A 24,030-nucleotide genomic window follows, 5' to 3' on the forward strand; every position below is an offset into this window, starting at 1 on the left:
CTGAAAATGGCTGTTCTCTGGTAAACTTGGAGTTGGACCAAATTTGTATTGATGCTTTGGCAAAAAAAAAAAAATGCCAAATCTAAATCTGCAAGCCTAATAATAACATACCCGAGATAATCTCAGCACTGCAATTGCTGCCAAAAGCCTATCTACGAATTATTGACTGTGGAGGGAGGGTGGATAGGTTACTTTTGTAAATAATAAATATAAGCCTTCCACTTTGGAAAAAAGACTGTCGATAAAAAATATTTCTTGAATCATGTATTGAATTTGTTGTGTCGGTAAAGGAGGAAACATATATTGCAAAAACAATGGACTTCGAACGGAACAATGAGTTTTAACCAGAGGGTTTGAACGTAACTATTTCACCATTTATATACTGAATATGGACTGGCAAGCAGTAACTCGTTATGTTACTTGACTTTACTGTAATATCAATTTAAATTAATGTCCTAGCAAGAAAAAGATTTTAAAGATGGCTTGAGGGATAAACTAATGACCGAGGGCCCGGCATTGCGCAGTTTAAATGTCCGAATGCGGTAATAGTAGCCTAAATTCCCCCGAGGCTAAGCCGATAATCATTGATCACAATTACTCCATATTCGATTATTAATTTATCTTAGCAACGGCGATAATTTGTTTGTTTCAAACTGATGGTGTAAGTTAGCGAAAATTTCCTGGGCTATACCCATTCAGAATGTTAGGAAACAACACTGTGACGTTCTAATCTACCAATTAGCTATTACAACGGATGGACACGTGCAAGCTATAGTAATTCTGTAACTAAGTTTATGAACAATAATTGTTTGTTTACACACAAATAACCTGGGGTACATTTCTGGCAACACAATGCAAAAACAACCCATGCACGTCACAGTAAAATAACAATCATTTTAAGTTTAGAATTTTTACTTCACAATGATGTCACAGACGTACATGTTGAATATAAGCTCCCATTGACCACAATTTCTCCAGACACAACACGAAACACTGCAAACAATTATCCGAATGAACTTCTGGTATTCATTGTTGTGCTGTTTTCCGGTAAGTATAATCTTTATTTTTTATTTAGTCCATGTTATTCCCCTCAGGAATTGATTGATTCCCCCCCCCCCACAAAACAGACCTGGGATAAATATAATATAAAATAAAACAACTATTTAAAAAAAAAAAAAAAAAAATCAAATCTTTAAACGACATTTTTCAATCTGGAGTATTTTGTCTGTTATGTTTTATCTTGGTATTATTTATGATATAATTTAACATAATTAGGCTAGAAGTTGCTAATATTTAAATATTTAATTACTGAGTAAAATGCATTTGTAAATATGATACTAGCCTACTAGGGATGCATCCGAATCCAACTGTATTCGGGAAAGCACGAATAATGCGATGGAAACAGATATTTCTTCTACCCGAAGCTGCTCGTTATTATTCGGAATCGGGGGGGAAATGTCGAGTTCTAATAGCCTCTAACGTTACACGGGCAGAGCAATACATATAGGCTTAAAGTAACTATATATAGTCATTGTTGGTAACCCGTTGTTTAAGTGGAATAAACCCCTCCGGACTGTCCCGTTATTGGAAAATAATGTACTTCCGGGCTGGTTAAGAGACCCTCGGCTTCGCCTCGGCCGCATCACCACCCCCGTCGTACATGTAATAAACCGCAACGGGCTGTCCCGTTATTGGAAAAAAACCCTCTGAAACGGGTTTGCCAGCTAGCTTTATGATAGTGTGACGTCCGGGGGCTGTTCCGGCAGGCTGCGCCGGCAGCTCCCAGAATGCACGGGGCGCGAACTAGTTCGTGTGGGACTGTAAGTTGTAAATACGTGCAAAAAGTGAATTTATCGTGTGTAAATATGTGTTCTTGTGCTAGCTGAATTGTGTTTGTTGGACTGTCTTGCTTTCTGTTTTGTTCCTCGATAAAATTTTATTGAGTTTCTAACTGCCTACGAGCAGCTTCTTGATGGAGCTCTGTCTCGCTGCAATAGCTTCGGCCTCACTTGTTACCTAGCCTATAAATTCTTGGTTTTAGGCCAGAATGGTCTCACGGCATGCTTGTTATCCCAGCTAGTTAGCTATCTCACTATTGAATTGTTTTCAAAACAGTGGTTACTATAAACGCAATCGTTCACAAAAATAGGGATGAAAATGCGTCCCGTAGCCATGAGTTAAATAGAAAATGCGTCCCGTAGCCATGAGTTAAATCTGCTTCGCGTCGGGCTGAACGACGCCCCTTAGCTGTGATAATAACCATACCACGGCCTGTCGTGAGCTATTGCTTAAATAATGCCCACCCTTGGTCCAATCAGAATCGAGTATTCAGCAAAGCCGTATAATATAATCTCATAAAAAACACGTTCTCAACGTACAGAAATGCCAAGTATCTCACACATACAAGACATAGACCGTCTATAACTCATTCATTCAGACTGCCAAAATACATTAAAAGTATTGATATCAAAATGACGCCAAGTTACGGTACTACAAACAATATGCCTATCTTGCCTCATCGAAATTAAATAAGATGTATTCCAAAGAAATGCTACCCAATATTTCCTCAGTTCTTCCAAGTCACTTGGCCCTGTGTTTTGTAAGCTTACGATTTTACAATGTCATGCAAACTTTGTTTAGAGGCGACATAGAGGGCACTTCATAATGGCACCCTTTTCCATTGAAAGGGCACCCATAGGGAACGTCAAGTTTAGACCATTGTAAGGGCACCTTATAGGGCACTAGAAGGACACGTTATCGAATTTTCTTGCTCTAGAGGGCACATCATCATAATTTATTGCATGAAGGGGCACCCTAGAGGGCACTCAATCATTTTTTTCCCATGTGAAGGGCAGCCAATACTGCACAGAGGAGCCAGCCTCTGACCCATGACTGCACAGAGGAACCAACTGGTACCATTAATAATAACTGTGCAGAGCCAGTTATTATTGACTGCATGGAAGAGACATGTCTTACCATCGACTGTGCAAAAGAGCCAGCTCTTACAATCAACTGCACAGAGGAGCCAGCCCCTGCTCTCGACTGCGTGGAAGTGTCATATCTTACCACCACCTGTGCAGAGATGACATCTTTTGCTATCAACCACACAGCGGGGCCGAATTTACCATCAACTGCTCAGAGCCAGCTCCTACCATTGACTGCGCGAAAGAAGCAGTTCTTACCATCGACGGCACTGAGGAGCCTGCTGTTAAAATTGACTATGTAAAACCAGCTCTGACCCATGACTGCACAGAGGAGCCAACTTGTACCATTGACTGCGCAGAGCCTGTTATCATCGACTGCATAGAAGAGGCGTGTCTTACCATCGACTATGCAAAAGAATCAACTGTTTCCATTGACTGCAGAGAAAACCGAACTGTTACCATCATCTGCGCAGGGCTAGAGCTCTTACCATTGAATGCATGAAAGAGCAAACTCATACCATCAACTGTGCAGAGGAGCCAGCTCCTACCCTTGACTGTGCAGAGGAGCCAGCTCCTAACACTGAGTGCGCAGAGAAGCATGGTCAGACCACTGACTATGCTGAGGAGTCTACTGTTGCAAACAATTGCTTGAAAGAGGCTCTTACTATCCAAAGTGTAGAGGAGCAAGCTCTTTCCATCAACTGCGTACAGGAGCCAGTTCCTACCATTGACTGTGCAGAGGAGCCAGCTCCTACCATTGACAGCCAAGAGGAGCTTTCTAATACTATCAACTGCACCAAGCTATTTCTGGCCATTGACTTCACTGAGGAGACTTGCGCAGATAAGCCAGCCCCTACCACCGTCCGTGCAGAAGAACAAGGTCTGACTATCCACTGTGCAGGGCCAGCTGCAGCTATCACCTGTGAGGAGGAGCAAGCTCTTACCATTGACTGCGCAGATCAGCCAGCTCCTTCCATCGACTGCGCAGATGAGCAAGTTCTTACCATCAGTTGCATAGAGAAACAAGCTGTTACAATCAATTGCACAAGAGAGGCAGATCTTACCATTGACTGCGTAGAGGAACCAGCTCCTAGTATCAACTGCACAGAGGAGAAAACTCTTACTATCAACTGTGCAGCAAACCCAGCCCTTACCATTGACTGCACAGAGCAACTGTCCCTGACACTCAATTTTGCAGACCGGGAAGAACAAATAAAGAAGAAAAAGAAGTGGTTGTTGAAGAAAGGATGGAAAGGGACAAAGGGCAAAGTCAGGGTCTGCAGAGAAAATGGTTCTGCCCACTGAACACACAGAGGATCCAGCAGGGCAGGATTTAGCTCTGAACACTGACTGCACAAAACAGCGAGGACTTAGCATCAGCTGTGCAGAGCAGCCATCCCATTCTATCCACAGTGCAGACGACCCATCTCTTATCACCAACCGCACAGAGGAGCCTGCTGTTTCCATCAGCCGCGCCAAGGAATATGCTATTACCATCTACTGCTCAGAACAACCTGCTGTTACCATCCACTATGCAGAACAACCTGCTGTTGCCATCCACTGTGCAGCACCAGCTCTTACCACTGATTGCATAGAGTCATCATCCCTGAATGCTGATCACACTGACCAGGAAGAGCAAAAGAAGAAGAAAAAGAAATAGTCCTTAAAATAAGAAAAGAAAGGGACGAAGACAAAGTTAGTGTTCTTGACCCTCAACTGCACAGAGCAGGCATCGGCCCAGGACGTCGACTGCACAGAGCAGGCATCGGTCCAGAACATCGACTGCACAGAGCAGGCACTGGCCCAGAACATCGACGGCACAGAACAGGCATCGGCCCAGAACCTCGACGGCACAGAACAGGCATCGGCCCAGAACATCGACTGCACAGAGCAGGCATCGGCCCAGAACATCGACTGCACAGAGCAGGCACTGGCCCAGAACATCAGCTGCACAGAGGAGACATTGGCCCAGAACATAAACTGTGTAGAGCTGGGTCTTACCATCGGCTGCATGGAGAAGCCTGCTCTGTCCATTGACTGCACAGAACAACAAAGGTAGTGTTTTTCTCTTCATTTAATTTCATTTTGCCACTTCCGTTTGCTGCTCAGGCAATAAATTTCTAAGAACAAATTGAACACGCTTATCCTTTACTCATTTCCGTTCCCTAGGCTGGAATTCCAAAGTTGTATGAAGTTACTGGAGGAACACACACACCAGGATGAGACCCAGAGCCAGAGGAACCTGACTGATCACTGTCCTTGGGTAAGAATGGCAGTCTGTTCATTCAAACTAGGATAGAACAAATGTTTTTTTTCAGTTCTTGAATGTGCTGCTTCATATTGACAGGTGTCAAAGAAAAACAAATCAGTTGTTCTTGCAGGACCATCTTTTTTCTTCAGCTTCCCAGCCAGTCTCCTGTTTGTTTTGGTTCCTGTATTGGATGATGTAAAAACAAGCCCATTTAATGCACGTGAATAACCTATTATTGTCTGACTTCTGTACAGTAACAAAAGAGTAGGGATGTTTTCATGTCTTTTCCACAGGTTCCCTAACATTGGGAACACATGTTACATGAACGTGACTCTCCAGAGTCTCTTCAGTCTCCGAATCTTCACCCAAGACATCAGGAGAGAGGAAGGCTGCTGGAGGTCACATCTTACCCCACATTTACTCAAGTATGTAGAAATCTATTGTTGTTGATTTTTTTGTTCCACTCATAATAACCCTAATCTCAAGTGGCAACTTTCTGACTGCCTGCTGCCTCTCTTGCAGATCTGCAGTTAGCACGGGCCAGCTACAGCAACGAACTGCAGTGACTTCTATGGGATGAATAGCAGGTGAGAGACATGCACACACACACACACACACACACACTTTGGTTTTATATGGTTTCCCCTGAAGCTGAAAATAAGTTCTCTGCTGATGGAAGTACAGCTGACAGAATAGAGCAGGACAGCTACCCTGTGGTGAGGAGAGAGTGAAAGAAAGAAAGAGAGAGAGAGAGAAGGAGGAGGGGTATTGAAAGAGTAGAGCAGTAGTCAGCAAAGTCTGCTCCTTCCTGGGACTGCCCCATTAATTTGTCTTAATAATCACCCATCGACAGGGATCTCAAGATCCCATCCTGTGCTGTAGTGTCTGCTGGTTTTTGGTTTATTTCAGCACTTTAATTCTTTACTGTACATCACTGATTGTTTAAGGAATCTTTGATGAATAATAATGTTGGCCTGGGATGGGGGAGGGAATGGAGGGGGGGGGGTGTTCAGGGTTTGGGTGAGTAACTCTTCTGACTGCAGGTCTGTACCTTCTGTTTCCTAGAATGAATACAGACACGGTGAGATGTACTGAAGGCACAAAGCCCACACTCACACGTTCCTGGGCCCAATGTCCTCAATCCGATCAGGAGACATTTCCAGTGTATGACTAAGCCACCATTATGGGCACATTGAGCAGAGACAACACAAACTGGCTCTCATTTGACGACGAGAGTAAAGCAGCTGGACCAGAAGTCTGTGTTGAAGCGGAGGTCAAACTCCGCCTATATGCTGTTTTATGAATACAGATGAAAGCTCATCCATAACAATAGCCCTGCTGTTCTGTGATTGTGGTACAGGTAGAAGTACGGCTGAGCTACGAGTAAAGGTAAGAGCTCCTCTGTGGCAATAGCATCAGGTGCAGTTGTGTTGGCGGAGGTTTGCAGGCAGTGTGACTGGCCTGGTCTCTGTTGTAGGGGTGCTGGTGGTAGATCACATGTCAAAGCAATGAGTTAACTATCTGCTCAGAGCTGTTTACCCTGGGTGTGAAATATGCCATCATAGCCTGTGTTATTATGATCTAGAAAGTCTGACCTCATTACTGCATCCAGTGTTCTACAGGTCCTTCGGCCTCCAACAGGTCCTCACCACCTTCATGGATCTGTGTGCAGATCTGAACCTCTTCTCTTGGGACCACTGCATCTCCAACAGGGATTGTTTTACATGTATTGGTTTTCGAGCTGGACAACTTTATGGGTGGTTGACTTGGTTGAGGTATTGTCTATGACACTATTGGCTGTGTTTGCACTTGAATTTGAAGAAATTTGCACTTAAACAGTATTTAAACTGTAAACAGATTAAATAAACCCCCTTCTCTTTGCTTAAATTTCACTGAATGGCATTTTAGCTTGCCTCAATGACATGCATGCATGTAATGGTGTTTACACAGGAATAGCAACCGTCAAATGGTTCCTAGGCCTCAATTCAACTTTGAACTTTGAACTGGACATTCTTTTTTTTGCGTATATTACCCTAGCGTGTCGTGTTACCTCTGAGTGTCTGTTGGTCAGCACTGCAGGGCCACGGTACCAGGAGGATGACATTGAAACAAAAGATTCAGGGGCTGCAGTATTCGGTGGATTTCATTGGGTTTGTGTTTTCGTCGGTGACTTATTTTTCATAAGGAACAGGCAGACCTGGTAAATAACTATGTAATGTCGATGTAATGTTTTAAAAAAACATTTTCCATTGTGCTTGTTATTCCTAGTGAGTTCTGTGTTTTCTAGTGGAGCTCAAATCTTCCTTGATCACCAAGTGGTCTAAGAAGCACGCTGACGCATTGTCACTCACTGGAAATAAGGCACCTGAACAAGCAAAGTAGTTAACTCTTTTACAGATAGGGAGTGTTAAATGCATGATGTCATGTTTCCATACCCCCATCCCCACCCCTGCACTGCATTTTGATTTAAGTTTGTTTCTTTTCTCTTTCGTTGCAACCCCTAAATCATCATATTCCCAACATAATCATTATGTTTCATTGCTCAGAAATTCAATGCCACTCACTTAATTTTGTTTTGAGTTGCCATCTGTCTCCATGTTCTCAGACTTTCAAAATAAATCCTCGCCCCGTATCACGTGTCATGTGCATACCACCACTGTACTGCTTTGGAAGAGCCCTGAATGCATTATATGTATGTGGCCTGTTAAATGGAAATAGTTAAATACCAATATTGGATGTAACAACAACAAGAAATGCCCAATTAGAAAGTCAGTCATGTTACAAAAGACAAGCATAATCACTACTTGGCCGAAGGAAAGCATTTTAAGACACTACATCGATGTAGACCACTGTTAAATCGCATATCCATTTTTCAAAGCCTCAAAAACCACACCATGTTGCTTTAGCCAGACTGTCCTTATAAACAGTCTGGCTAAAGCAGACTATGACGCTCATGGGAAACCTGCTTCGGCCAGGGCTAATATGGTTCACTCAAGTGTAGAACACATTTACTGAAACATGCCGTTTTGGCTGGTCTGCCCCTTTCCCCCTGAAATAAGTAATAAAAATTTCCTATTATTGTGTCATTTGTAATCTCCTTTCAGACATACTGTAGGGCTGGTGCTGCTCTCAAGCTATTTTGGAGGTTCCATTCTGCACAGGAATTTGAGAGATAGTCGCATGAAAACATGCAGTGCGTTCAGTTCTTCCCTCCAGACTGTGGTCTGTGTGATCAAAATTCCAAAGCCAGTCATGCACAAACAGTCATTTAAACACACCATGCAAAATGTACGGTCCATATGCAAATTAAAAACGTACAGCCTCAGAAAGTAGCGAGTGGCTGGGACCTGGTATGAGATTAATTCTGCTTAAGTACCTGATTCCACAGCTCCCGAGCTCTAAAGTAAGCAACGGCGTGCATCGCTGCACCTACAAAAAGGCATCTGAGCATCGGGCGGTTTCCTGTCCGACCTCGTCCAAGAATCACAAAATATGTAATCCGCTTCTGCATGAGAGATTGAGAGAAATAATAGGTACATGAAGCCCACAGTATACACATGTGCACAGGACCAAAAACACTGGCAGCTTTGAAGTGGGGATGTTTTCACAGTGGGGAGCAAGTGAGGTAATGTTTTGGTTGTCTACAGGTTGCTCTCAGTGTGCTTTTCATGGTAGGTGAGAACATTACTCCATTCAGTTGATTCCTCTGTTCCCTCATAAACAAATGGTAAACCAAGGCCAAGTCTTGCTTCTTTTTTATTTTTTTGAGTGTCACTACCCCATGTTCCTTGAGAGTTTCTTGGCCCTCATTTTTGTGTTTGTATCCCTAGATATGCATGTAACGTTTTCTGGTGAAATGTTTGCCTAAATTTGTCAGCCTCTTGTTAAAACGGTCATAAGACCAGTATAACATTACCACATGGCAGTGCAAATTATGAGCATGGCCTGATGATCTTCACTACCCTTCCTCAGGATGGGTATTATCTCATATTATCCAATCAATCTTTAAACGTTCCTTTATCCCTGTTTAGGCCTTTTTCTGTTCAAAACACACAGACCGTCCAGGTTTTTTCCCAGCAGATACAGTGCCCTCTTTGGGTCACACAGCATGTATGTGCCACGTCAAGGCCACAGACCTGCTTGAATTCATGGAGAGAAGCATTTGTTGTCATCGCCCAGGCCGGACCCTTGGCGTGTGGCCAGGCAAAACCATAGACATGCTCATTTAACAGGACAGAAAAGCCCGCTCTTAGCCAGCCTAACCAGAGAAGCCGCCGGAAATAAGCCTGCAACGTGCATGTCTGTGCTGAGAGTGCAAGTCGTTGGAGATCCTCATGAAAGTGAATGAGGAATATCAGATTCTGAAGGCAAAATATAAAACTTGACTGATGGCATTTTGAAACTCCATTAAAGGTTACATTTCATATGAAAAGCCTATTGTGAATATATATTTTATTGTCCAGGCAAATCTACAGTAAATGAACAATTTCATATCTTTCCCCACATCTTTTCCTACTCACGCACAGTATTTGGAGTGCCTTGGCCTAGAAACTACACTGCCTAAAATGGCCTGTTCTGTAGTATTTCTGCATTCAAGACAACTCAGAACTAGTAAAAAAAAAACATGGTCCAGCTTGTGAAAAAACCAACTGAACAGTCATCGAACTCGGAATTATAGGTCGGAAATTCGGGCATCATTTCTGAGCTCCAATTTTTCCGACCTCAGCATTGGTGACGTCACAGTATGACAAATGGCGGCATTTGTAGTCCATGGTAAGAAAGGAAAGTGGTATATTTTTATGCTTTTAATGCATATTTTGGTGTGTGATTATGTGATATGCTTTAGTATCATTTATGGTTCCCATTCATTATGCAGCTTAGCTAGAAAATGTTATTTTGCTCAGAAATAAATGCTGCAAACGATATAATGAAACATGGAGCCATGGAGGCTGCCATATCTGACTATGGGGCTTTTTGGCACCAGAGCATGCGCACTGGGTAGCTAAACTTGAAGGATCGCGGTGAACTGGTGAACGCAGAGCAACAACGTGGCCACTGAGGCGAGCTCTGAGAGCTGACAGCTGAAGATTACAAGAAGTTAGCTAGCTACAGGATTTTATGGAAGAAAACAAGTGACTCGTTGTGACACAGTTTCTAACATCTCAAAAGTTTTTGCAAATTAGAAATGATAAGGTAGTCGATATTTTCATAGTATCCAGCCACACATTCAGTTAGAAAGACTATGAATTACAGAAGAGGAGTTTAGCTAGCTAAATAAATAACTTATTTTTGGCAAGCTAATAAGCTATCGAGCTACCTAGCTGGCTAGCTACTTCTAACTGAAATTAAAAATCAATTATAGCAAGCTTACCAGGTAGCTTTGCTATATTTCGCTAGTATGTTATGGTTTGTTTATCAGCCATTCTGGGTTATTGTAGCTAGCTAGGTAGGCTACTGTTTTGAGATAGACGGCCGACTTCCTATATAAGTACAAGTGGTTGATAACTAAATAATTCAATTTCAAGCTAACACTGAAGCCGTAAATAAGCTTGCTATGGTTGCTATTTTTTAGCCTGTGGTGTCCTTTAGTTTAACTGTACACTGATGTCAAGCAAAAAGCATTGAATTCATCATTGAAAAGCACTTGTTGCAGACAGGAACAACTAATATAATTCACTAGGTTTGGATTTATCAACCTGCTTTGTCTTGAAAGCCTGTGTGGTGCATGAAAGAAAGCATTTCCTCAATATTAAATTTAATTTTTTATTCAATGAAAACAATAAGCTTTATATATAATGAAAACATATATTTGCTTTGTATTTCTGTATATGTATAAGTAAAATGCAATATATTGGCTCAAGTTTCATCATCAAGTACAATATGGGCAAAGAAAACCTTTCTATACAATTTGCTGTTCTGTAATCTTACTCTCCTGAACTCTGATAGAAACATATGCAGTACAAGGTGGAAATTATTCAAAATGCCATTGCCTCATGCTGATAAATGTAGCATATCACATAAAAACTGTCCTGGTCTAATCTTTAGTGTTGAGAAGTTTGATTCATTAAAATGAATCAGTACATTCGGGTCAGTACAAAAATGAATCGAATTTTCGAGTTTTTGAATCGTTCAACTTATTTTTGCAATACTTCACCATTAATAAAACACTCACTTGCCAAATACAAATATAGTATTCACTCTCTAGTCCTCCCTCTTCGACTCTAACTGAAATTATAAATTTACAGCTCCTGGAAAAACGTAGGCGCTCACAATAATGCAGCATCGGAGAGGCTGTATTTCATTTCTCCCGCCTAGATACTGCTAGGACAATACTCTTTAAACTCTCACATGGTGTGAATTCACCCACCTTAGTTCAGTAGCTATCTAAATATAAGCTACTGCTAATAATAGTTTACGACTGTAACACTTGAATATTTTTAATAACTGTAAAAACATTGATTCTGAAATATTTCTCTTAATCTTGCTGTGCCGCCTAGGACTCTGGGAAGTGGGTGGTGCAAACTGGTTATATTATTAGTTGTAGTATTTCTGTCTTTGCATGATAATGTGGTGCTGATGATGACTAAGAGAAATCACATATGAAAAATTATTGGCCAATATATTTTGAAAAAATAAAATATATATGCATTGCTATATTTGATTTGCTCTTAAATTATTATTCAGATGATGCTATTGTGCTGCTTAAGGTGAAGTGTTTCAAGACAAAGCACACAGATCAATCAAGTGAATTAGCTAGCTGTTCCTCTGCAATTGTAAAATGCAATTTACTTGAAATCAGGGTAACGTTGGCTAGGAATAGGTTGGAACCGTAAGGTGGTCATTTACAGCTTTAGAAAGCACCTGTTAGACTATCGAATTACCAAGTTTCCGATAACATTTCTATTTATTTGGGAAGGGCCTTTTTTGTCTCCTTTAAACAACAGTATAGCTGCAGCTAGCTACCATAACACAAAATGGCTGGGTGCACACCAGAGACTGTAAAAAATAGCTACAAATGCAACTTCGGCTACCAAGCTATTTGACTAGCTAGCTAACCCTAACCGGCAAATATTCAATCTGTCAAACGTGTTTGACGGCTTGTCAGTCGTGTACATTCCGTAAATGTCTACCTGGGCCATGCTTCACGCATGTGGCAAAGCTACTATAATCCCGATTTTTGGATAAACATTACCATTACCATCTTTGTAAGACTGGCATTTAGAAAGGAACATGTTTTTATGTAGAAAGTGACTTGCGAACGATCGGTCAGCTAGTGTCACCCAGCAAACGGCGATGGAGTAGCTAGTAGCAGTTACTGGCTCATTAACTGACTGTGGCGAAAACCTACGACGATAACTTGCTCGGTTAACAGCAGGTCTACCAGACAGTTATATGAAAATTAGCCTAGTCAAATCACCAGTAGCCTACACATCTCGGATTGATTGACCATCAGTGTAGTCGATGTTCTTCCCCTGTGGTTCATATTGCTAATGCGTGAGCTAACCACGGATAGCCTACCTAGCTCACTGGCAAGCTGATATGCTAGCTAAGCATATTCGTTTTGCTGAGAAACATAAATTGAAGATAACTGAACATAATTGTATTATTAATGTCATACATATAACGTGATTACATGACACAGTACAGTCACGGATGGAAATTAAACTCCGTAAACATTTGATAATATATTTTAAAACATAACGCAGACAATCAGCTAGCCTCAAGTTCGTTCTGCAATCGTTCGTTCAGGTTGATGAGCTTTTCCGCACCGGACTGTCAATCACATTGTAAAAATCACAAGACCGCTTAACTCATATGGTTTTGGCTCCAAATCGAGAAAATGACCGCGCCCGCCATTGAGCTTCAAAACGTGTTTTAGAGACCCACGGAGAGGCAATGGGTGACGTCACAGTGGCTTCGTCCATATTTTTTACAGTCTCTGATTTATAGGGAGGATGAAATTTGTCGTGACAGCTGCAGCAAGAGTTTCCTAATCGAACTTTCTCTGCGCATTCCATGCGCGTCGCTCATTTCGGAACTGGATGTGCTAATTTCTCGTTCTCTTAACTGTTTGTATTGGCTCTCATTGGGAATGTGATCTTCTGACTGTCACAGACAAATACAGAATGAGAAGAACCAAATTAACAAATCATTGCATGGAGGTGATGTAGTTCATTTTGATCATCTAAAAGATTAGTTTAAAAAGAACGAGTCATTCACAAACAACCCACCATTATATGTTGCATCTGCACCTCAGGGTCGACAGTTTGTGTGTGCTTGTGTTTTGTACTTCACAGCCACTACAGTTCCTGTTTTCGTATGTTGCATTTACACCTCAGGGCTGCTGGTTTTTATTTTTGTATCGTGTTTGTGTTTTTCACTGCATAACCACCGTGTCCTTTGGGATATGATCATGTTTCACAAGAGAGCGGATGTCGTTCAAGGTAAATTGTATCCGAGAGGTAAGCATTTGGGACCATTTCATCCATGCGGACGGCATTAGCTGGAAATCACTTCAGTGCCTTGATCCTTCAGTACAATGATCACATTGACTCTTTACAGACAGGTTGAATGTGTTTTTTTGGACATTGCGTTGGATGTTTGAATAATGACGGTGGTGAAAACTGAGGTCGTGCTCCACGTTTCAAAAAGATGCTTTCAGGATGAGATCATACGAAACTCTAAGGAATAACTTCATCAGAAGCTTTGACATGGATGAATATTCCACAGATGTCGAAGAACCAAAAGCCAGTTTGTTGGGTAGATGATCAGATCGCATTTATTTGAACATTACTTCAGTGTGGAATAAAGGTTAGCCAATCAGATTATTTTGTGTGCCGCTGTGCGAATAACTGTTTGCCCTGGTAAAGGTCTGGTGGTAGAGGACAAAAGAGAGTGCCATTTAAATGGCTGTGAACCACATTTCCCAAGGATTTCATACCAACTAATTTAACAAGTATTTTAATGATATTCCATTTTACGCGGTAAAAATATAGGTTGCTGTAGCTGATTTTTTAAATGAAATAATCACTGTGCTGAAGTGAAATAGAACAAATGTCTTTAATTCACTGACTCCCCAGGGATTTTTCGCTGAAATTTGGGGGGACAAGACTGGTGAAGTGAACCTCAAACCTCTACAGTAAAATTCTGTCTCTGCCCCTGGGCTGAACTGTGAGGAAGAGGATATAATCTATTTGAGAAGCCCTGGAAACGCAAGTTGAATAACAATACACACATTCTGTGTCTGGAGACAATAAATATGGACATTCTGATAGCCGTGCTACTGGTGTGCTAGAATGATTGTTCAGGTGTAGCCAATATGACTTGCTCTTCAAAGCCCTGTCAGGGATTAATTAATGGCGTCTTTCTGTTGTGTGACTGATAAAGGCAGAGAGAGCTGAGGACAATGTGAACACAAACAGGAAAGCTGGTGGGAATGTGGAGTCTGCTTAGAGCTGGACAGACCCAGTCCAGCCACTGGCATTTCCTAAGAGTCACATGATACATCCCTCTCAGTGATCTCACCCAAGGAGGACAAATCAATCAGCGGTCCCATGCAGCAGTACAAAGAAGTCATGTTTAAGAATTGACTTCTTCGTATATATTTTTTGCCAGATGTTAACGTAAAAGCTAAAAATGACAAAGAAAGGGCCAAAGCGTGGTTACTGAAAGTGCTGATTTGGTGAAGACCCCGGTATGGCTTCACTGGATTAGCATATTTGTAAGCATGTTGTGCAACGCTCTCTCGGGGGCAGGGGCGAGCGCTAAGGTGCCACAAATATCCAGCTTTCATTTCATAGCTACAAAGTCAATCTCGTGACCTCTACATATCAAACCAATTAAAAGGGTTTGACTGGCCGCGTTTCCGGGTGCTGCGCACACAGAGGCTCTGTGCATATTAATAAAGGGTGATTCATGAGGACAGGAGAGGAAACATCAGATTCCTGGCCCTCTCCCGTTCCTGTGAGAAAACTTGGGAAAGAAAGCAGCCATAAATTTGAGAGTGTGAGCCAGCCATCCTGAGCTCCTGGGGGGAGGAGGGGGTTGGTTTGTCCTGTCGACCTGGTGGAAGTCCCATTGGACATGAAACAGGGATCACGCACACATGCTAACACGCATAAAGAAAAGCAGCTTTGTTTCCATCAAAGAGATTTATATTTGCTACCGGTTTAATGGCAAGAGGTCTGACAATGTCTCATGCATTGTATAAATTATATATATTAAAGGTCCTCCTTTCAATGGAGCGTGCCTTATGGTTGAGAAAGGCACTATATAAATTCATTCAATTATTATTATTATTATCATTATTTTAAATTAAGGATATATATGCATCTCAGAGTCCTCGCATCATTTCTCTTGGGCAGGTCAGCACCATAATTTAAATGCGTCTAAAGAATGACAATAGCAGTTAGCAATTTCCCTCCCTGAAGCATTTATTTAAATCACATTTCCAGTAGTTGGATATTCCGCAGAGCAAATATATCAGTCTACTGCTTCTGGCAAAGGGGCTTTCCAAAATCAGCATGGGGAATCAGGGGCAAGCATATTACACTGTATTTCATCCACCAAACACACACATGCCTGTGAAACAATAAACCTTAATCTAATTAGAAGCAATGGCCCTGCTCCTTTTCCTTACAGAAATAAACATTCTGAGTGAAGCGTGTGAAACGTAGAGGGACAGACGGGGAGGAAATCGACTGTCAGAGATGGAGCTTTTCAGCATGCTGCTCCACATCAGCACTGCTACACCGCTAACAGGAACAGCTTCTATAACTACATCAGCAATGCTACACCGCTAACAGGAACAGTTTCTATAACTACATCAGCAATGCTACACCGCTAACAGGAACAGCTTCTATAACTACATCAGCAATGCTACACTGCTAACAGGAACAGCTTCTATAACTACATCAGCACTGCTACACCGCTAACAGGAACAGCTTCTATAACTACATCAGCACTGCTACACCGCTAACAGGAACAGCTTCTATAACTACATCAGCAATGCTACACTGCTAACAGGAACAGCTTATATAACTACATCAGCACTGCTACACCGCTAACAGGAACAGCTTCTATAACTACATCAGCACTGCTTCACCGCTAACAGGAACAGCTTCTATAACTACATCAGCAATGCTACACTGCTAACAGGAACAGCTTCTATAACTACATCAGCACTGCTACACCGCTAACAGGAACAGCTTCTACAACTACATTAGCAATGCTACACCGCTAACAGGAACAGCTTCTATAACTACATCAGCACTGCTACACCGCTAACAGGAACAGCTTCTATAACTACATCAGCAATGCTACACCGCTAACAGGAACAGCTTCTATAACTACATCAGCAATGTTACACCGCTAACAGGAACAGCTTCTATAACTACATCAGCACTGCTACACCGCTAACAGGAACAGCTTCTACAACTACATCAGCAATGCTACACTGCTAACAGGAACAGCTTCTATAACTACATCAGCACTGCTACACCGCTAACAGGAACAGCTTCTATAACTACATCAGCAATGCTACACCGCTAACAGGAACAGCTTCTATAACTACATCAGCAATGCTACACTGCTAACAGGAACAGCTTCTATAACTACATCAGCAATGCTACACTGCTAACAGGAACAGCTTCTATAACTACATCAGCACTGCTACACTGCTAACAGGAACAGCTTCTATAACTACATCAGCAATGCTACACCGCTAACAGGAACAGCTTCTACAACTACATTAGCAATGCTACACCGCTAACAGGAACAGCTTCTATAACTACATCAGCAATGAAGAAACATCACCAAAACACCAGTAACTAGAACTACACAGCAAAATATTTAGTGTTAAATCGACTTACAGAGTACATATGATCAAGATTGGACTCAAATGTGCTCTGTTACAGTTGAAATAATGCTAGACATTTCACTGTGTACATGAACACTAAATGCCTCTAATAGTAACAGCATCTATAACTACATCAGCACTGCTACACCGCCAACAGGAGCAGCCTCTATAACTCTGTCAGCACTGTTACTCTGCTAACCGGAACAGCCTCTATAACGACATCAGCACTGACGCACCACTAACAGAAACAGCCTCTGCATTTCAACTTTGCTGTCTAGCTAAACTGCCTGTTAATACACAGCTACTAAATTACCTCAGCTCAGGGGCTTGTGGTGGAGGAATAACGTTTCGCGCATAGGAGCAGAAGTAATGAAATTGGGATAGGAAAGGTGTGAAATAACCCTAGTAGAAGAAAACAGGGAGCACCAACCAGAGAGTATGGTATTAGCAATTTATACAGCAATGCCAGCGATGATTGGTGGACACCACTTACAGGATACCCACTGGGTGTCTGGATGTATCCACCAATCACCATGAGTGTTGTTAACATTGGTTCTTACCAATATATGTAATGATTGGTGGAGCTGCTCTCTATCCCTATTTTAGTATCTCCGTGTAAAGGGAAAAGCATTTTCCTATAAATGAGCAAGTGTAGGCCTTTCAGCCAATGGCTCTCTCTACAGAAAGTCAAATCTGGCAACAGAAGGGTGAAACTTGCCTCAGCTTATAAAATGAGGGACTTCAGGTCGGGAGAGGAATATATGTTTTTTTTCTTTTAAATAATACTACTATTTTCTGCCAAGCAAACACCTGCCAAGGGCGACTTGCATTGCAATACCACAAATGTAAACAGCCGAAGCACCACAGCACAAGCACTTTGACAGGAGATTCAAAGTCCACTATCATTTTTTTCTCTCTAATACGTGGGATTCTCACAAACTGCTGACACAGCGGGTCTTAAACAAGGCTCCAGCTGAGGGACTTGTTTTCTTTTCTTAGAATAGTGAAAGGAGCTTTTTGGAAGATGGATGGCTTTTCAAGGGCCTGAAACCTGGAAGACGCATAATAGAATTTCTGTAAAAGGTGTTGCCTTGACCTTTACCAATGGATAGACACCTGATCTTATGTGAACATTTACTTTGAGAAGCTTCAGTAGGAAGCGCTGGCCTGCTGAAAAAAAAGGCGAGTAATTGCTTATATAATCGTTTATACACGTGGAGAAAGTTTGACCTCAGAGGAGAAACATTATGAGAGTTTGGGAGCTTTCTTTGCAAATCTCCCCGGCGATTCGCATAAAGTGATTTCAAGAACTTTCCCTTTTATACACAGAGACGGTGTTACGGATGTCTTCAGAATCATTGTGTGAAACGTAAGACCGTTTGAACCTGGACCTTTCCTGAACCCTGGCGTCTCTGAGCACTGACGTCTTCGGCTTTCTCTTGTTATTTCGGCCTCTAGTTTGGTGTGCCTCATTAGGAGCGAGTGGGGAGGGGGGGTAATCCGATGTCTCTGTATATTTATCTAAATGACGGAACGAGGCCCAATCAAAATGCTACCTAGGACAAGGTGTGAAAACGAGGTCCTCTTGAGGGAACTGCTCCATCTTTACGAGGAGGGGGGGAGGGGGGAGGGTATGGGGGTACAGTTCCAGCCAGTTCACATCACTTAGGGTCTCCGAGAATCAAGCTGCAAACTGGAAGTTGTACCCCTCGGCAAACCCTTGGGTTGAAGACTTTGGCCTGAGTGGGTGCAGGATTTGGCCGAAGGCCTTGTTTCTGATTGGTGCTATTGGTGAGAGGGAGATATTGATGGTTTCTATGATGAGAGAGGGAGGTAAAGATGGTCACTGATGGAGAGAGGGAGATATTTCTGGTCTGGAAATAACTACACTGGGGCAGTGGAATTACAGTGAGAAAAAATTAGTCACATGCTGTCTGTACCAATGCTACTTATCTCCCTCACAAACAATTCACATATAGTTAAAGTTTTAAGCTTTTATTAAAGGGCATTTTAAATACATTTTTTCAGCACTTTGTATACATAAACCCCCCATTTCAAGACACCATAATGTTTGAGACAAGTGGCTTCTATCCAGGTGTTTCTGATTTGTCAGCTGTGTTCATTTGCTTCCTTAGTGCAGGTATAAGACAGCATTCAGTATCTAGTCTTCATTCTAGGTTTTTGATTGTCTTTGGAGTCTGTTATTGGCACTTGTCAACATGACACCTGTTTGACAGATCAGAAACACTCTTCAGGAGGCAGGCGTGGATGTGTCAGAGAGTACTGTCCACAGAAGACTTCAGGAACAGAACTACGGAGGCTACATTGCAAGATACAAATAACTGGTTTGCCACAAAAATGTATGTATAAAAAGTGCTGTAATTTATACATGGTGAGATCAAAATGTATTAAAATACCCTTTTTAATACTACCGAAGAATCTGCCCTTTAACCACATGTGAACTGTTTGATTACAAAACTAAAACTGTGAAGTACATAGCTAAGTCAAGCAAAACTATGTTTTTGTCTCAAATGTTATGGGGCTTTTGTTTCCGGGGCTCGGGGTGGGTCACTTCTTGGGGGTCAGGGGAAACTGTGACATAACAAAGGCGCCGTAAATAATAAGCACTGCTAAACGGACAGCGAACGCTGCCTGTGTAATATTTTGATATACTTCAGGCTTTCTTACGCTCTACTACTGCTAGACCCTTGTGTTAAGGGGTCACAGAAACCACAATCAAGTACAACTGTGTGGAAAACACTGGGATCAAAGATCTGTATACATCTCAGCAGACCTCTGCGAAGCGACGCAATTTAAACACATTACCGGCAAATAGGAACATTACATATTGCTTGAGTCACCTATTCATGCAACATTTGTGCTTCAATCAGCACGTTCTTGAGATTCAGCCTAAAGAATGTCGATGAGCTGTTTGCTCTGTGAACCCACTGCAGTGGAGAGAAAATAAGCCATCGTGTCCTGCTTAGTACAGTCACGGCCCTGCAGAACTGCACAGGGCCATACACACGGCTGACCTCTCATTCCCAAAGCGCATTGTGCTGATCTGTTTTTTTTTTTTTTTTATGAACCACAGTGGCTGTAATAATATATGCTACGACTTCAACATCTTGAGGCAATATGTTTTGCTGTTTAAAGCAAAGATTTTATGGGGAATTAAGACCTCGGCAAGTGTTGAAAACTTCATTTGGCAACGCAAGCCAACGTTTGTCTCTTTCTGGGGTAGCTGAGTGGATGGAGCATCCTGTTTGGATTGGCACTAGCCTTGGGACCAGCACACACCAGCAAGAGGTGACCTCATATCTTTAAAGATTCTGGTAATGTGTAATCACTCCCCCAATGCTGAACAGTGGAGAAACCTGCTCTTCAGATTTCCTGCCCTAGGGGCCTGAAACACTCCATTTGCTCCTAATTGCAAATCTTAATTACTAATTTATTTATTTTATTCAGCTCCAAACCACACTGCACAGACAATACTCAAAACCTCAAGCTATTCAACACTACTAAATTATGAAACATATCAATGCCACTAATTAAGCACATTTAATCAGTATTTAATTGATCCCTAAAAACTTCCATTGTATGATATAAATCCATATTATGAGTCGTTTTGAGACTTAATATGCTCCTTGTAATTGTGCCATTGCCTTAACCTCAGACATGCTGTTTTCTAGTGAACCACCAGGGGGTGATGTTGACCCTGAATCCTTGCTCCTGCACCTGGGTGAACCTCAATGTCAATCTCATGCAAGTCTCATCAGCTGATCATTACTCAATCACCAGCATCACCGCATTTCTTTGCATTTCTGACAAGAATTTCATGGTAAACTATATTTTAAAAAGTATTTGTGAACCTAGCGTTCAAACAAGTTTTTTTTTGTTTAATGGATGAGTGCTTCTCCGTGTGATTGTCCATGTGGCTGAGGTGTAGCTGTGCTGTGCTGGGCTGTGCTGGGCTGCTGGAGCCCTTGTAGGGGGCGGCTCTGTTCATTGCCTCCTTGTTTTACGGTGGTTTTATGGCTGCAGCCTGGTATTTCACAGCCTGTCCCATCAGGCTCTTTACCGCGACAGCGATAGCACCCCCATGCCAGTGCACCCCCAAAACTGTCCTCATGTACAAACTCACCTCTGCAGCCCTCTCTGCCTCTAATTTCAACAATTCACCTGGGGATCCAAACCCTAACCGCCCCCCCCCCCCCCCCACACACTCACACACGCACATTCTCACGCACAGTCTAATCAATTCACCAAGGGATCCTTACCCTAACCCCCCCCCCCCCCCCCCACACACACACACACACACACACATACACTCACACACAAAGTCTAATCAATTCACCAAGGTCAGACCTTGCTCTTACAGCTCTGCCTACTTTCTCTAATTCACTCTCATCTTAAACTTGGTTCATTCTCTCAGTAAAATGCTGAGATTTTTTGGGAAGTTAATGCAGCCACCGGTGGAAAAAAAACATTAAACCCCCACAGAGGCCTTTTTCCCATCTAACAGTAGTTTGGATAATAAAAAAGTCCCAGTCATGTAAACAACTGGAAGGTGCAATAAAGAGGGCCCGATGAGTGATGTCAGCACATGAGGTTCAAGGGCCACTCGGCTCGTAAATTACAAACTGCAACAACATGCCGGGAGAGCGACAACGAGAGAGGTAGAGAGAGAGAGAGACAGAGGGAGAGAGAGAGAGACAGAGGGAGAGCGAGAAAGAGAGAGACAGAGAGAGAGAGAGAGAGAGAGAGAGACAGTGGGAGAGCGAGAAAGAGAGAGAGGGAGAGAGAGACAGAGGGAGAAAGAAACAGAGGGAGACAGACTGAGAGAGAGAGGGACAGAGAGAGAGGGAGACAGAGAGAGAGAGAGACAGACAGACAGAGAGAGAGGGAGAGAGAGCAAGATAGAGGAAGGGAGAGAGGGACAGAGAGAGAGAGGGAGCGAGAGACTGAGAGAGAGATACTGTAGAAGGAGAGAGAGAGAGGGACAGAGAGAGAGGGACAGAGAGAGAGAGAGAGGGAGACAGAGAGAGAGAGAGACAGAGAGACCTGCCGCTCTCGCTCGCCCTGGGATGGGCGGAGGAATGCGGTGGGAAAGCGGGCGGTTGGCGTGCGGAAGCGAGGAGCCTGTTTAGCGATTTGGGCCGTGAAGCCCCGCTTCGTGTTTTCCTTCGCCGTGTTTATCCTGAGCTTAACAGGAGAGGATCTCCGGGATGCCGAGCAGGACCGGAGACTCCTCTCCCCCCCCGGAGGAAGTGAGGTCAGCTCAGACCCCACGAGCGCCACGAACACACGGCTGTAGAGCGAGAACCATCCATCCAACCCTGAGACAACCTCAGCCCCCCTTACACACTATACCCTCACTGCAACCTTACTCACTGCACCGTTCCAGTTCAAGCTTCATCTAAGCCGTTACCAACAGTGTGCGATAATGTTTATGGGAAAAGGCTTGAAAAGCCATGAAACTAATGCATTAACACTTTGAAATGATTTTATGCACTTCAACTAATAAGAAGTGAATCACCTAAATAGCCTAAATTAGACGAGAGATTGACCAAATTTGATTAATTCAATTATACACAAAATGCTCAGTGTAAAATCAACTCTGACATAGTACCTGTCATGCATTGTGGATTCATCTGAGTCTTTGTCAGGAAGTTGAAGTAACACTGCTTGTGCTGTGTTCCCCATTTGCTCTTCAGCAGGATAGTGAAGATTAAGCTCCCCGTTCAGTTTGACTGCAACGTCCTTCTCTTTAAACCATGCAGTTGAGCAAGTACCAGTGAGCACAAGCCCGACAAACAGAATCTAGCTGTCTAGAGGAGTGGAAATCTAGGCTGAGAGATATTTTAACAAACATAAATGCCATCTAGTCATTCTGTGAAAACCCGGCTACATTATATTGACAAGTGAAAGTTTTCTAGTGGACTAGGACATAGCCAGGCTATATCCAGGTAAAACCTGAGCTGAATTGTAACCTACCTGAGCTAACCTAGTTCCTTTATGTCAAAACATCAACCTAGATTTTCATCCCTCTAGATGTCTAGATTCCATCCAGATTCAGGTGCTTGCAGGGTATTGCTTTTAAGTTACATAACATTTTACACTGAAGTGAATGACTATTAACCACATACCGACATGAACTCGAATAAAGAAGCCTAATGAAGACATGCTGTTCAATTATGAGTACATTAGAACACACATTTTCTGTAAAATATATATGTAGCTATTTTCCATTGTTGGAATGGACATTTTTGAGCAAGCTTTGATGACATTACTCCTGTCACTGAATATTTTTCAGACGTGGTCAAAGTATCAAAATCATTTCCCATGTGTTTCTAACAGTAGGTAGGAGACATAGTGTTACAAAGTGTTATAAGGAAATAAAAAAGAAAGTAGGAAAAAGTTCACGCAAATTATTGTACGCACGTAGCTCTGTAGAATTTATTGGGCCGAGGCAAGCATTTGTAGCCTCAGTTGGCCAATAAAAATTGAGCTGATACCTTAAAATGAGTAGCGGGACAATGACATCATAACATGGCACAGGGACGTTTTTTTCTGCATTTTTGAAGTTACAGTCCACCCTTTGTGTCTGTTTTCATGGGTTTGTTTTTTGAGCAGAAGGAAGTGCGCAATTTATTCAGTTGCGGGAAGCACAGGGACCAGGCCATTTTGAATGTAAGTGAGACAAAGTAGATTTGGAGTAGTCTGTCATGGTACTTGCAGGTCTCTGTTATCAGTATAGCCTCTTTTTTGCTATATTTCTCAGTATATGATGGCTACAGTGTTTCTTTGTGGAAAATCACGCATCATTACAAATCAAAGTAAATTAAATAAAACAAAAAGTTGCATTACAAACACTAGTCCTTTCTTGTGTAGATTCTGCTCACATGGGTTAAACTCTGATGGCCAAGAACGGGCCTGCTACCCCAGATTGTGAGTCACTGCAGGTGTGATGTGTGTTTCAGTGAACCGTGAAAAAC

The 24,030-nt window shown here is 42.4% G+C and overlaps 2 long non-coding RNA genes across 2 annotated transcripts; both read left to right on the forward strand.

Moving 5' to 3' along the window:
• The first annotated feature begins 4,936 nt into the window (after positions 1-4,936).
• Positions 4,937-5,762, forward strand: LOC118210852. Its single transcript, XR_004761919.1, has 3 exons — positions 4,937-5,187; positions 5,469-5,600; positions 5,698-5,762. It is a non-coding gene; the product is annotated as an uncharacterized LOC118210852 (long non-coding RNA).
• A 13,211-nt stretch (positions 5,763-18,973) lies between these two features.
• Positions 18,974-20,861, forward strand: LOC118211989. The gene is made up of 3 exons (XR_004762135.1): positions 18,974-19,392; positions 20,277-20,341; positions 20,725-20,861. It is a non-coding gene; the product is annotated as an uncharacterized LOC118211989 (long non-coding RNA).
• Positions 20,862-24,030: the final 3,169 nt, after the last annotated feature.

This window comes from Anguilla anguilla, chromosome 13 (genome assembly GCF_013347855.1).
Source record: "Anguilla anguilla isolate fAngAng1 chromosome 13, fAngAng1.pri, whole genome shotgun sequence".
NCBI lineage: Eukaryota > Metazoa > Chordata > Actinopteri > Anguilliformes > Anguillidae > Anguilla > Anguilla anguilla.